Raw genomic sequence first — 14,798 nt, 5'->3', positions numbered from 1 at the left:
AGAGATTAACACCCTATCTTATATGTTCGCGACGCACATAAGACGAATACGCACAACCAATACTAGATATCATGCAATCATCACACACTAAAGTATTAAACAATTAACTAAAGAATTCCATAATAAATCCGTTGTAACCCCATGATCACGATTAGCCCATAATAGAACTTATCGCCATCATGGGTTCATATGAAATCATGACAAACAACACAAGAAAATAATAACTACACTAATTATATTAAAATCGAGTACGTCACAAGAGTAAATAAGTCAAAGCAAGAAAACTAGCATCTAACGTTACAACGAAACAAGAATCACAAGAATATATGCTTCCTCTTCGTTGCGGTGTGCTAAATCGGTCTTCTTCCTTATCTCCTTTGCTTCTTGCATAAAACACAATCTAAAACATAATCTCCTTAATACTCTCTGTGAAAACGTCTCAAATCTACCTATATAATAGTCCCATAAAACTCAGATTACATAGAAGTTGGAAGCCACACAGAAGTAGAAGTCTAAAATAATTTGTATTTTTTCCCGACCCTACGCGGCCGCTCAGCATATCTGCGCAGGCGCGCAGGCTGCTGCGCGGCCGCTCAGCATTGCTGCGCGGGCGCGCAGGACCCTACTGGAAAAATTCCAAGCTTGCTCCGTTTCTTTGCCGTAATCTGCCCATTCCTTTCCTCTCGCAATGGTGAACACATGCCAAGGCTTATTCTTGATGATTCCTCCCCCGAAATGCAACTAATACCCTGAAATGCATAAACACTAGAAAAACGCATCAGATACACAAAATACTTGATTTCAAGACACCAATTTAAGCCATTTTAAGACGTTCTAAGTGGTATAAAATGCCACTTATCACACCCCCAAACTTAAATCGATGTTTGTCCTCAAGCGTCACAGACTCAAAAACAAATAAAAATATGCATGAATGCAATCTATATGAAAATGCAATGATCCCCCTTACTACAATTAACCAACCAAATTGTCACATCTCAACGAATGCAGTTAGACAACTAAAGATCAATAAACTCATGCAACCGGACATACAGCCAGAAACGTGGTGTGTGCAAATGCTTAATAGATATGCTTCGGACTAGACCAATTACTATGACTAGACTATCCTCAAGGCAATCCTACGATTATACAAAGAATAAAAATTCTAGGCACAAAGTGATATACAACACTACAAGAACTCTGGAGCTTACTGCGGAATCGTGCTTTTTATTTACAACTCAAATGCTTATTTGACCGTGCAATGAGTGAGGTCCATAAAAGACTTATACAATGGTATCCATGTAACGAGCGTTAGGTTAGCGGATCTCAGACTCTAAAAGCCTTAGGTCACTAGGCACAAAGTCCCCTAAGAACTTAATAACTCGAATACCAAAGAGCCCACTCTTGATCAATTATGCAATTTTTTTTTTTTTTTTAACTTCTGAGCAAGTGCGTTTCGCTCCATCTTACTCAACCCTAGACTACTCGCAACATAAGTGAGCCGACTACTAGCCATTTGACGCCTAGCCACAACTAGCAACAACTTCCATATTTTTTTCTCCAAAAATTTTTCTTTTTCATGTTTTAATCACTAAGAACCTATAATCGAATTCTAAGCATAATAAATAGATTGACCTTGAAAACAACCAAATCATAACAACAATCTAGCCCTTACGCATTCTTTAAGACTTAGTGGACTTACAATTGTTTCTAACATGCATATCAACCTACACAACTTAATATCACTTTAATGCTATCACTACACTCGCATCAATATCACAATTCAGTCGATAAATCATTGCAAAAGGGATCATAGTAAATGCATGAGCTACATGACATTCATAAAAAAAAAACTATATGGCATAAATTATGCAACTATATGAACTAAACTATCATGAATATGCAACTAAATGACACACACACAATATTCCTTAACTACCACCCTCAAACTAAAAATCTTTACTGTCCTCAGTGAAAGTAGTAGAAAGGAACACAGGGTATACCTACTCGGAGTCATCATCATCATCACCCTCAGTGGGTGGAGTATCAGGCGGCGGGTATGCAGAGTCCTCACCAAAAACTGGCCACTGGATATCAGCTCCAAGGCCTCGAAAAGCAGTCCCTAATGCAAGGGTGAGCTCCTGAGCAAACCTGCTCTGCGTCTCATACATGGCATCCATCCGCCGTGAAAGCCTCCTATACTGGGCATCACCCATCCCAGCACCCTCCTGAGCTCTCGAAGAACCAGTCTCACCACGCCCTGGCCTAGCCATAGTAGCACCTCGTGCTGGACGTCCTCCTGGAAGACGATAACCCAGCCCATGCTCCTCAGGCTCACCACCGGTCCACTCCTGCATCCCATTCAGAGTGCCAGAATCTATCGGAGCTGCTGGCAACTGCAACTGCTCATGAGCCGGCCAGTTCACTCCTACTGCTCGGCATAGCTTCGTAACCGTGGATGCATAAGGGATGTTCATATGCTTTGCTCCCCTCAAAAACTTCAGAATTCCTTGGTAGATAAACTCACCAAGGTCCACATAGTACTCATCATGTAGAATTCCCCACAACAACTGTGCTCTCTCAACTGTGACCTCGTGTGCATGTGAAGAAGGCAAAATATTAGCACATATAAATGCATTCCATGCACGGGCATACCTGTTCATGGCGATCGCCGGAAAGTGACGATACTCATTATTGGCTGGACTGCGGTTCCAAACTGTGCCCGGTCGACAGAGAGTCGCACAAATCAAATCGAAGTCAAAATCCTCAGCAGTCTTTTCATTCCAGTTCTCCTCCTCGGGCTTCCTCTCTCGCTGTCCAATCACACGGCGAATCGCCGCAGGATGATAATCAACTGTTAGCCCACGGACTACAGAAAACCCATTCTTCTCAGCCTTCGCGTTCGCGTAGAACTCGCGAACAACGCTCATTGGTACTGCTTCGGGTACCTCACAAAAAGCTATCCACCCCTTCTCTGCAATCATGGGCAACAACTCACCATCCCTCCCTGATGGTAAAAACCCCCTCTCTTTCAGAATCGGCTTCCCCAACAACCTAGTGTACTCCTCCTCCGCAGCTCTGTCAGTTAACCGAGGTCTTGCAGCAGTACCCCTCGATGAATCAGCAGTAGGAACTGTGCTGCTGCTGTCAATAGTGCGTGCTCTCTTGGGTGCCATTGATTCGTGAATAAAAGTGTGTAAGAACTGATTTTTGATGTTTATGAGAGGGTTTAAGTGTAGGAAGTTTTGTGAGAGATATGTAGGATAGGTGTATGTATATATAGGGTGTGGATTAGATTAGGGTTTGGGAATTAAGGGATAAAATGATGGGGTAGTGGGAATAATTCGTGGGTTTATGGGCTACAACTGTTTTTGTGTTTTATATTTTTTTTTTCTGAACTGTAAAAAATTCTGGAACTCGACCCTGCGCGGCCGCTCAGCATAGCTGCGCGGGCGCGCAGAGGGTCTCTGGAATTTTTTTTTTCAGCCCCTGTTTTCTGATTTTTTTGTGTTTTTGGATAGGTTATTAACTTCTAAGAGTTCCTGTAACAACAATTCATGGGTTGCCTCCCACGCAGCGCTTCTTTTTCGTCATTAGCTTGACGTTCCGTACCTTTCTCAAGTAGTCAGCAAAATGACACTAACCACCTCTCGGTTTGCCATGTCCCCATAGTAGTGCTTCAACCGCTGACCGTTAACCTTGAATGCTTGGTCCGAATCATTCTCAAAAATTTCCACCGCTCCATGTGGAAACACAGTTTTGACAATAAAAGGTCCAGACCATCTTGATTTCAACTTCCCAGGAAAAAGTCGGAGCCGAGAGTTGAATAACAGAACTTGTTGCCCTGGCACAAATAACTTAGGATGTAGCTTCCTATCATGCCACCTCTTCACCTTTTCCTTATACATTTTGTTATTCTCGTACGCTTGAAGTCAAAATTCATCAAGTTCATTAAGCTGAAGCATTCTTTTCTTACCAGCTGCATTTAAATCCAGGTTCAATTTCTTCAATGCCCAGTAGGCTTTATGCTCAAGCTCCGCCGGTAGATGACATCCCTTACCATACACCAACTGAAACGGTGACATCCCAAGTGGAGTTTTGTATGCTGTTCTGTAAGCCCAAACAACTTCATCGAGCTTTAAAGACCAATCCTTCCTTGACGGACAAACAACCTTCTCTAGAATACGCTTTATTTCTCTGTTAGACACTTCCGCTTGACCATTTGTTTACGGATGATAGGCAGTAGCTACTCGATGATTCACATTATAACGTTGCATCATAGAAGTGAACTTACGGTTGCAAAAATGCGATCCTTCATCACTTATGATTACCCGAGGCGTTCCAAACCTTGTGAAAATTTGCTTATGAAGAAAATTTAGTACTACCTTTGCACCATTTGTCGGTAAAGCTTTAACTTCGACCCATTTTGAGACATAATCGACTGCCAGCAAGATGTACTGATTATTGCAAGACGAGATAAAAGGCCCCATGAAATCGATTCCCCACACATCAAAGACCTCGACTTCAAGCATCATATTTAATGGCATCCCATCCTTCCTTGACAAATTTCCCACTCTTTGGCAACGATCACACCTTAAAACAAACTGATGAGCATCCTTGAACAAAGTAGGCCAGAAAAAACCTGCTTGCAGAATACGAGCTGCCGTCTTCTCACCTCCATAGTGTCCACCATAAACCGTGGAATGGCAGTCTCGTAATATCCCCTCCGTCTCACAGAACGGGATACATCTCCTGATGATCTGGTCAGCTCCCTGTCTAAACAAATATGGTTCATCCCACATATACCACTTCACCTCATGCAGAAACTTCTTCTTTTGAGCGGATGTCAAATTAAGAGGCATTATATTGCTGACGAGATAGTTTACAATATCTGCAAACCATGGTTCTTCCTCCTGAACTGCAAACAACTGCTCATCCGGAAAAGATTCATTGATTAACGTCCTATCTTGTGAAGTTCTTTGATCTCTAACTCAAATTCCTGAAGTAAAAGCACCCAACGAATGAGTCTCGGCTTCGAATCCTTCTTAGAAACCAGATAGCGAATAGCTGCATGATCAGTGAATACTGTTACTTTCGTACCAAGCAGATAAGATCGAAATTTCTCAAAGCCAAAGACTATAGCCAAAAGCTCCTTCTCAGTAGTGGTGTAGTTCAATTGGGCCCCATTTAAAGTCTTACTCGCATAGTAGACCACATGGAAGATATTTTTCTTGCGCTGTCCCAGAACTGCACCTACCGCATAATCACTCGCATCACACATCATCTCAAATGGTTCTGTCCAATCTGGTGCTGTAATAACTGGTGCAGTGATCAAACTCTTCTTGAAAGTCTCGAATGCTGCCAAACATTCATCATCAAATTTGAAAGGCACATCTTTCTCAAGCAAATTGCACAACGGCTTAGATATCTTTGAAAAGTCCTTGATGAATCGCCGATAAAAACCCGCATGACCAAGAAAACTACAGATTCCTTTCACAGAATTGGGTGGAGGAAGATTTTCAATGACTCCCGCCTTGGCCTTGTCCACCTCCAGACCCTTGCTAGAGACCTTATGCCCAAGGATAATGCCTTCACGCACCATAAAATGACATTTCTCCCAATTAAGCACCAAATTAGTTTCCACGCATCTTTTGAGTACGGCGCGCAGATTATTCAAACATTCATCATATGAGTGTCCAAAGACGGAGAAGTCATCCATGAACACTTCGACGTTATTTCCAATCATGTCAGAGAATATAGCCATCATACATCTCTGAAAGGTGGCCGGGGCACCACATAACCCAAACGAAACTCTACGAAAAGCAAATGTGCCAAATGGACAAGTGAAGGTAGTCTTTTCCTGATCCTCTGGTGCAATACAAATCTGATTATACCCGGAATAACCATCCAGAAGACAAAAATACTCATGTCCCGCCAATCTGTCAAGCATTTGATCAATAAATGGAAGAGGAAAGTGATCCTTCCTTGTGGCTTTGTTTAATTTCCTATAATCCATGCATACTCTCCATCCTGTAACTGTTCGAGTAGGGATGAGCTCATTCTTTTCATTTGCGACCACAGTGATACCTCCTTTCTTAGGTACACATTGTACGGGGCTCACCCACGAGCTGTCAGAAATAGGATAAATGATGCCTGCATCTAGCCATTTCAGAATTTCTTTCTTTACCACCTCCTTCATGACCGGGTTCAGTCTTCGCTGCTGTTCCACAGTTGGCTTACTACCTTCCTCTAGCAGAATTTTATGCATACAATATGAAGGACTTATCCCCTTGATGTCTGCTATGGTCCATCCTATAGCCGATTTGAATTCTCTCATAATCCTTAAGAGCTTGTCTTCCTCACTACCTGAAAGGTCAGCTGAAATAATAACAGGTAACGTAGATGAATCACCTAAAAAAGCATACCTCAAGTGTTCAGGTAATGGTTTGAGCTCCAAGGTAGGTGCTTCCTCTATTGATGGTTTGAGCTTCCCTTCAACGTTCTTGAGGTCAGAAGTACCAAGAGATTCAAATGGTATGTCCAGCTTTCGCTTCCAGGGAGAAGCGTTCAGATATTGTAATTGCTCGTTGCTATCTTCATCATCACTGTCAAATTCCCCCACTAAGGCCTTTTCCAATGCATCAGACAGTAGCATGTGCTCGAGTGCGGAATCAATCACATCCATTTTTAAGCACTCCTCATCTTCTGTAGGGAATTTCATTGCCTTGAATACGTTGAAGGTCACATCCTGATCTTGGACCCGCATAGTAAGTTCCCCTTTTTGCACATCTATCAAGGTACGACCAGTAGCCAAGAAAGGCCTCCCCAAGATTATGGGAATCTTCTTATCTTCCTCAAAATCCAGAATAACGAAATCTGCAGGAAAGAAGAGCTTATCCACCTTGATGAGCACATCCTCAACTATGCCCCTTGGGTAAGTAATGGAACGGTCAGCCAATTGTAGCGACATGTATGTGGGTTTCGGATCAGGCAGATCCAGCTTTTTAAAGATCGACAAAGGCATTAGATTAATGCTTGCTCCCAAATCACAAAGGCACTTGTCAAAAGTTAGATTGCCAATGGTGCAAGGAATGGTGAAGCTTCCTGGATCTTTCAGTTTTGGCGGTAACTTTTGCTGTAGAACAGCGCTGCATTCTTCCGTGAGAGCAACGGTTTCAAGGTCATCCAGTTTCACCTTCCTTGAAAGAATAGTCTTCATGAACTTCGCATAACTAGGCATTTGTTCCAGAGCCTCAGCGAAAGGTACATTGATGTGAAGTTTCTTGAACACCTCCAGAAACTTCCCAAACTGTCTATCCAGCTTTTGTTGCTGCAATCTCTTAGGAAAAGGTGGTGGAGGATAGAGCTGTTTCTCCCCTGTATTAGCCTCAGGCAGAGTGTGTTCAACAGTAGTCTTTCTTGGTTCCGCCGCTTTCTCCTTTTGCTTAGATTCTTCATCTCTAACTTCAGCTTCGACTTCTTTTGCCTTTTCAACATCAGTTACTTTTCCAGACCTTAAGGTAATAGCCTTGACTTGCTCTTTAGCTTCCTTCCTGCCTGGTACTTCCGTGTCACTGGGAAGAGTGCCAGGTTGATGATTGAGCACTGCATTGGCTAATTGACCGATTTGATTTTCCAAGGTCTTGATAGAAACCGCCTGACTCTTGCACAACAGCTTAAGTTCCTCAAAATCAGCACTAGTAGGTGCAGCTGCACTTCCCTGTTGAGGATATGATTGCCTTGTAGCATACTGCTGTGGTTGCTGGAATCCAGGTGGGTTAAACTGTTTACTCACTCCTTGCTGATATGTTGGCTGAATCGCATTCTGATTATTCCCCCAGCTGAAATTTGGATGATTTTTGTTATTAGGATGATAGGTCGCTGGCACAGGCTGCTGTTGTCGCTGATAATTATTCACATACTGAACAGATTCATTGACAAGAGAACACTGATCCGTAGCATGAGAACCTGCACAAAGCTCACAAACCATAGCTATTTGATTAACTCCATACGTAGCCAGAGAATCGACCTTCAATGATAGCGCTTGGAGCTGGGCTGCAATAGCGGTGGCTGCATCAACTTCCAGAATACCTGCTACCTTGCCTGACGTCATCCTTTGAGTTGGGTTTTGATGCTCATTTACAACCATCGTCTCTATAAGATTATATGCCTCAGTATAGCTTTTAGCCCATAAGGCGCCTCCAGCTGCTGCATCGAGCATTGGCCGAGATTGGGCCCCCAAACCATTATAGAAACCAGTGATCACCATCCAATCCGGCATTCCATGATGTGGACATTTTCTCAACATTTCCTTGTAGCGTTCCCAAGCCTCGCACATAGATTCTGTAGGTTGCTGGGCAAACTGAATAAGAGCACTCCTCATAGCAGCAGTCTTTGCCATTGGATAAAACTTCACCAGAAACTTTTGCGCAAGATCTTGCCACGTAGTGATGGACCCAGCTGGTTCAGAATGTAACCAGTCTTTAGCCTTATCCCTCAGTGAGAATGGGAAAAGCCTCAACTTGATAGCCTCATCAGTTACGCCATTATACTTAAAAGTGCTGCAGATCTCGACAAAATTTCTTATGTGCATGTTGGGGTCTTCAGTTGCCGCTCCTCCAAAAGAAACAGAATTCTGCACCATCTGAATAATGCCCGGCTTGATTTCAAAGGTGTTAGCTTGAATAGCCGGATGAAGGATGCTTGACTGAATATCATCAATTTTAGGCCGAGAAAAATCCATAAGAGCTGGATCAGCTTGAACAATACGATCTCCCATGTTTACTGGTTCTTTCTGCTCAGCTCCTGAATCCGAATCCTCAAAATCTAACTTCTCCGGAATATCAAGAACTTCGTCTGTCTCCTCAGCTGTATCTAAAGTCCTCTTGCGAGCACGAGAACGAGTTTGCATAAACGCTTGCTAAAGTACCTGAAACACAACCGAAAAGAGTAAGTAACTATTACGTCCTAATCACTGAGTCCTAATGACCAATGATGGTAAGTACATAAACTAAACAAATATGCTGAGTCCCCGGCAGCGGCGCCAAAAACTTGTTAGGGCGAAAACACGCGCTAATATTCACGCAAGTATACGCGTTCGCAAGTAATATAGAATACTTTCTAGTTCGTTCCCTCAGAGACTCAGACTAATTTATTGTCTAATTAAACTCACCCACCAATGTATGATTACTTCTCAATGTTAAGATAATAACACTTAAAATTGTTGATCAAATATTAACTATAATTAACTACTTAATTAACCACTTAACTAACACTTCAAATTATCAATAATAAAACACTCATGAGATCACAACTTCATTATTACTTCCTTCTATAGCCATTGTTATTACCTTTAGCATGTGACAGTGATGATATTAATCGAATAACACGAAACTGATAAAAGCCAACTTTCATTGTACTAATACCATTCTACCAAGCATCCACAATTAAGATAGAAGTTGAATAGTCATCAATTATGTTGAGTTCCTATATGTCTACAGAAATTGACAACACAACGATTTAAGCACAAGTTATTTCTTTTGATTACATAGGGCAAATAAAACTGTTAGAGTTACCCACTAATCATGCTCAACGTACATGAACCTATGCTAGCATGGCAAGTTCTAAATCTCAAGATCCACCGTCGCTTCACAAGAGATTAACACCCTATCTTATATGTTCGCGACGCACATAAGACGAATACGCACAACCAATACTAGATATCATGCAATCATCACACACTAAAGTATTAAACAATTAACTAAAGAATTCTATAATAAATCCGTTATAACCCCATGATCACGATTAGCCCATAATAGAACTTATCGCCATCATGGGTTCATATGAAATCATGACAAACAACACAAGAAAATAATAACTACACTAATTATATTAAAACCGAGTACGTCACAAGAGTAAATAAGTCAAAGCAAGAAAACTAGCATCCAACGTTACAACGAAACAAAAATCACAAGAATATATGCTTCCTCTTCGTTGCGGTGTGCTAAATCGGTCTTCTTCCTTATCTCCTTTGCTTCTTGCGTAAAACACAATCTAAAACATAATCTCCTTAATACTCTCTGTGAAAACGTCTCAAATCTACCTATATAATAGTCCCATAAAACTCAGATTACATAGAAGTTGGAAGCCACACAGAAGTAGAAGTCTAAAATAATTTGTATTTTTTCCCGACCCTGCGCGGCCGCTCAGCATATCTGCGCAGGCGCGCAGGCTGCTGCGCGGCCGCTCAGCATTGCTGCGCGGGCGCGCAGGACCCTACTGGAAAAATTCCAAGCTTGCTCCGTTTCTTTGCCGTAATCTGCCCATTCCTTTCCTCTCGCAATGGTGAACACATGCCAAGGCTTATTCTTGATGATTCCTCCCCCGAAATGCAACTAATACCCTGAAATGCATAAACACTAGAAAAACGCATCAAATACACAAAATACTTGATTTCAAGACACCAATTTAAGCCATTTTAAGACGTTCTAAGTGGTATAAAATGCCACTTATCAAGAGCCATCTACAATAGTTCAGATTTCTCAAGTGCTAGTTCCTGTCATCACAACTTCTCCAACTATTCAAGTCAAAGGAAAGCTAGATGGAATTGATCTAATCCAGATAGCAGCAGCTGAATTGCAAGTCAAAGAGCAAAGGAAGAAGATTGATGAAAAGATGCAACTAATATTTGGTTCTACAACTTCTCAATCACAATATGTGAAGCATAGCACAAAAGTGGAATCAATTATTATGGAACTCAAGCCAGTAGGGAGGCATAAGGATGGAGAAACTTCTTCCAAAGATCTGCAACCTATGGTTCTCAAGCCCAACAACAGATCCAATAAGGACTCTATAAAGAATCCTCTAAAAGAGGTGGATTTTCCTCTTCCAAAAGCTGATGAGGACAAGCTTTTAGGTAGAAGTATTGCATATCTCAAAGAGACCATGGATGAGGCTGTAAGGAGAAACATGGCTATTATCTTCAGAGAGGGAAGGAGCATATGTGTGATGCATGGACATCCCAAATTCTCAATAGCCAAGAGGGAAGAAACCAAAAGGTTGAAGGAAGAAGCCAAACAGCTAAAGGCTGACAAAAGAGCACAAGCAAAGCTTGAAAAACAGCTAAAGTCAAGTCAGACTGAAGAACAGAAAGAAATTGAAGACAAAGGTGAAGATGAAGCTATGGGGGACATGGTTGGTACTGAGATGGAGGAAAGAAGTAAGGAAGAATGGAAGAAAGGGAAAAGAAAGAAGGTCAATGCAAAGAGAAAGAAGGTAGATAAGACTGAAGAAACCCAATCAATATCCAAACCACTACCCTCTATTCCTGAACCCATTGTACCTGACCCCTTCATGAACATTCATGGTGAAACAATCATTCCCAAAGAGGAACCAATTGATTGGGACACCATCAAATTACCCACCTTCCTAACCTCTTCTCCACCATCAAAGAAGCAAAAAAGAAGAATCAAATCAACACCCTCTAAAGCCTCAATCAAATTCACACAGAAGCCTAAGCCTAAACCTCAAACCTCTAAAGATGATTATGTTCACATCTGTGACATAAAAGAATTTTCAGACATTGAACTCTATCTGGATGAGCTGGAGGAAGTAAGGGGAATAGCTGCCTACAGACAGCTACCAGAAAGACTAGTGTTCAAATACAAAGGAGCTGGGGAAAGAACATGGCCTCTTCACAGAATTCTGAATGAAGGCTACTCTACCTTGATTAGAGTCTACTCAGCCATACAAAAGGATTCTGGCTTTACCAGGACTGCCAAGACTGAGATTCTCAACAAGATTGCCAACATAAGGAAAACTTGGAGGGAGCCCAATGCCTTGCCTAGAACTTTACTCATTCAAGAAAGAGGAATTACAATTCACAAATCACCTCATTGGTTGATGGAGTTCAGAGACAACAAAGGAGTTAGAAGATTTTTCAGAATTGAAGATCAGCTAAAGATTGCCAGTAATGAAACTCTCAAGGATATGCAATCTAAGTTACATATCAATGAAGAAGATGAAGCTGAATTCTACAGACAACTTCAACTTCAAATAGAGGAGAATGACAGGAGGCTAGGAAAGAAAACCAGGGATCAAAGGAAAAGAAAGTAATTTGCTCAGGCTAAAGGAGCACCCTTGGAAACAATGTAATTCTTCAATTCCATCTCAGCATATACATTTTTGTAGCACTTTTGAATTTCTGCTTTATTACAGTTTATATATTTGTTAAGTGTTTTGTTATCATCAAGCTAAACCCAAATTTATGCCTATAGTTCTAGTAGACATAAATAGGGGGAGATTGTTAGGAATATGTGTATTAGTTTGATGATAAGTTAAGCAAAACACTTAAGTAGAAATCTAGTGTTTGTAGCCTCAACGGATAAGACCATCTTGGCTATCCATTGAAGGAGTAGCTTTACTTAGCAATAAGTTTAGTATTGTAGCACATTTCACTCTCTGGTTTCAAGCTGTAATTCTTAGACGTTGTTAGGAAATGATCAGTCATGTTGACTACTAATGGATGTATAAATAGGAGGGCTAAGTGTAAATATTTCATACCTTGTAATTTTGTATAAGTGAAGAAGTGTCAACGGATATTGAAGACCTTCAACGGATAAGAAACAAAGCTTCAACGGATGTCTCTAATGCTTCAACGGATAATATCCATCAACGGATAAGTGCTTCAACGGATAAAGACTTCAACTGATAATGCATCAACGGATAAAGCTTCAACGGATAAAGCCTCAACGGATAAGGCATCAACGGATGAAAGCTTCAACGGATGCTTAGTTCATTAGCAGTTGATAGTGACAATTCACAAGCTGACAGAGGCACATGGGTTGACAGAGACATACTGGAATGTGGAAGCCTCTAGGAGGAATCAAGAAAATGCAGCATTTCCATTCTGATGCAAACAAGGAAGTATTCAAAGATTTACAGATTATCCTAGATTGCATTGGATAGAGAAATGAAGAAGAAACATGTGAAGAATCTTTTCAATTGTATTTTACAGTTTGTCTTCACTTGTAAACTTGGTGATATATAAACCAAGTAGCAGCTAGTAATTAGATATGAATTTTCCTTGAGCTGTTTAGAAATATCAAAAGAGAAAATCATCTAGTTTGTACTAGGAAGCAGCTGTGATTTAATTCTTTGAATCACAGATTTTCTGAAATAACACATCTCTGGTGGAACAACAAATCCACCAGAAAAGTTTTTAAGTTCTTTGTGCTCATTATATTTGTGTTTAAATATATATCTGTCTGCATCAGCTTCAAGCAATTCACACACATTTGATCACTCAAACACTTAGCCTTAGAAACTGCTCAAAACTTGAAAAAGTTTTGAGATTTACATTCAACCCCCCTTCTGTAAATCTCATTGTTAGTCCACTGGGAATAACAATACTTAGTATTTTCATGATTTAAATAAAAAATAATTATATTTTCTAAATTGAATACGATACTTAATGCAAAATTTGTAATCGTCTTTTCTCATCAATTTCTGGAAAGTTTTACTTAAATAATACTTTTTAAACGATCATTGAATTAAATATTACTTCGGGAGTTTCGCGTGTGCTATAAAATTGCAAAAATCTAATTCTTAGAACTCAAGACTGAAGTGAAATAAATAATTTAAACTATTTATTATTTTCACATAATATTTATCTATTAGTTTTAAAAACATAATTGTAACTTTAAGATTATTATATATGTAAATTATAAAGATTAACATGAGAGATAAATCTTAAAAATTAAAAACAAAAAAATCATCAGAGAATTGCACGAGTTATAAATTAGTGATATATAATTAGCAGATGGGGCTTATCCAAATAATTGGTAGTCGTGGTCTCTCACTGTGATGGTTTGATGTTGAATTAAACATATGATAGCCGCTGTATCTAAAATAAAAGAATGGTCAGTATATTTACGATTTACGATTTAAGCAAAAAATAAGTTGATATCCTAAATTGAATATAATCCTTAATGTTTTTTTTCTGATTTAAACAAAAGCAAGTAATTATCCTAAATTGAATATAATAATTAATAAAATTTTTGTAAATGTCTTCTTTCTTCAATTTCTAGATTGTTTTAGTTGGATAACACTTTATAAAAGTATCACTAAATCAAAGATTATTTCGTGAGTTTCACGTGGATGGTAAAATCGTCAAAATTTTATAGAACCCAAGATAGGGGCGGAATAAATAATTTGTGGTCTATCCAAGTGGTGGAGCCTATACCATAATTTGTTTAAGGGGGCTTGCATCAGCGCAGCCCCCATTAATCAATTAAAAATATCATTTATTTAAAGTTATTACTATTTATTGAATATTTGCATGTAAAAATTACTTTTATAAACATGCAAATGAATTTATAATCTCTCAATATGGTTTTTCCGCATCATTCAGATTTCGGGCGTCTCCGATATTGCTATCCCGTTTAAGTTTAAGTTTAAATTTGAAGATAAAACACAAGTCCTACGACATACTAAATTTGTTGTTGGGTGTGGTTGCATAAAATTTGCAGCAAGCAACCGAATAGGAAAAACAGTTGATTTACATATTATTATTTAAATTTATGGGCAAAACATTTTGCACTTACTCCAGTTTATTATTTTTTATTTTTCGAGGAAAAAGCCAATTTGTATGTACTCGAACAATTCATATATTATTTCACGCTTTACAGCGTTACTTACATTAGTAGTTTATATATACCTGGAGTTCCGTACCACCTCGAGATACTTTTCGGTAGATATACTGAACTAATCCTTATAAACAAGGTTAGATAGCATGTTCATTT

At 39.7% G+C, this 14,798-nt stretch overlaps 1 non-coding gene across 1 annotated transcript; it reads left to right on the top strand.

Moving 5' to 3' along the window:
• Positions 1-8,276: 8,276 nt before the first annotated feature.
• On the top strand, positions 8,277-8,383 carry LOC141681879 (small nucleolar RNA R71). The gene has a single exon (XR_012559299.1). It is a non-coding gene; the product is annotated as a small nucleolar RNA R71 (small nucleolar RNA).
• Positions 8,384-14,798: the final 6,415 nt, after the last annotated feature.

Source organism: Apium graveolens, chromosome 8, assembly GCF_009905375.1.
Source record: "Apium graveolens cultivar Ventura chromosome 8, ASM990537v1, whole genome shotgun sequence".
Classification (NCBI taxonomy): Eukaryota; Viridiplantae; Streptophyta; class Magnoliopsida; order Apiales; family Apiaceae; genus Apium; species Apium graveolens.
The sequence above is the reverse complement of the archived record's forward strand: the minus strand, read 5'-3'. Positions and strand labels throughout refer to the sequence as shown.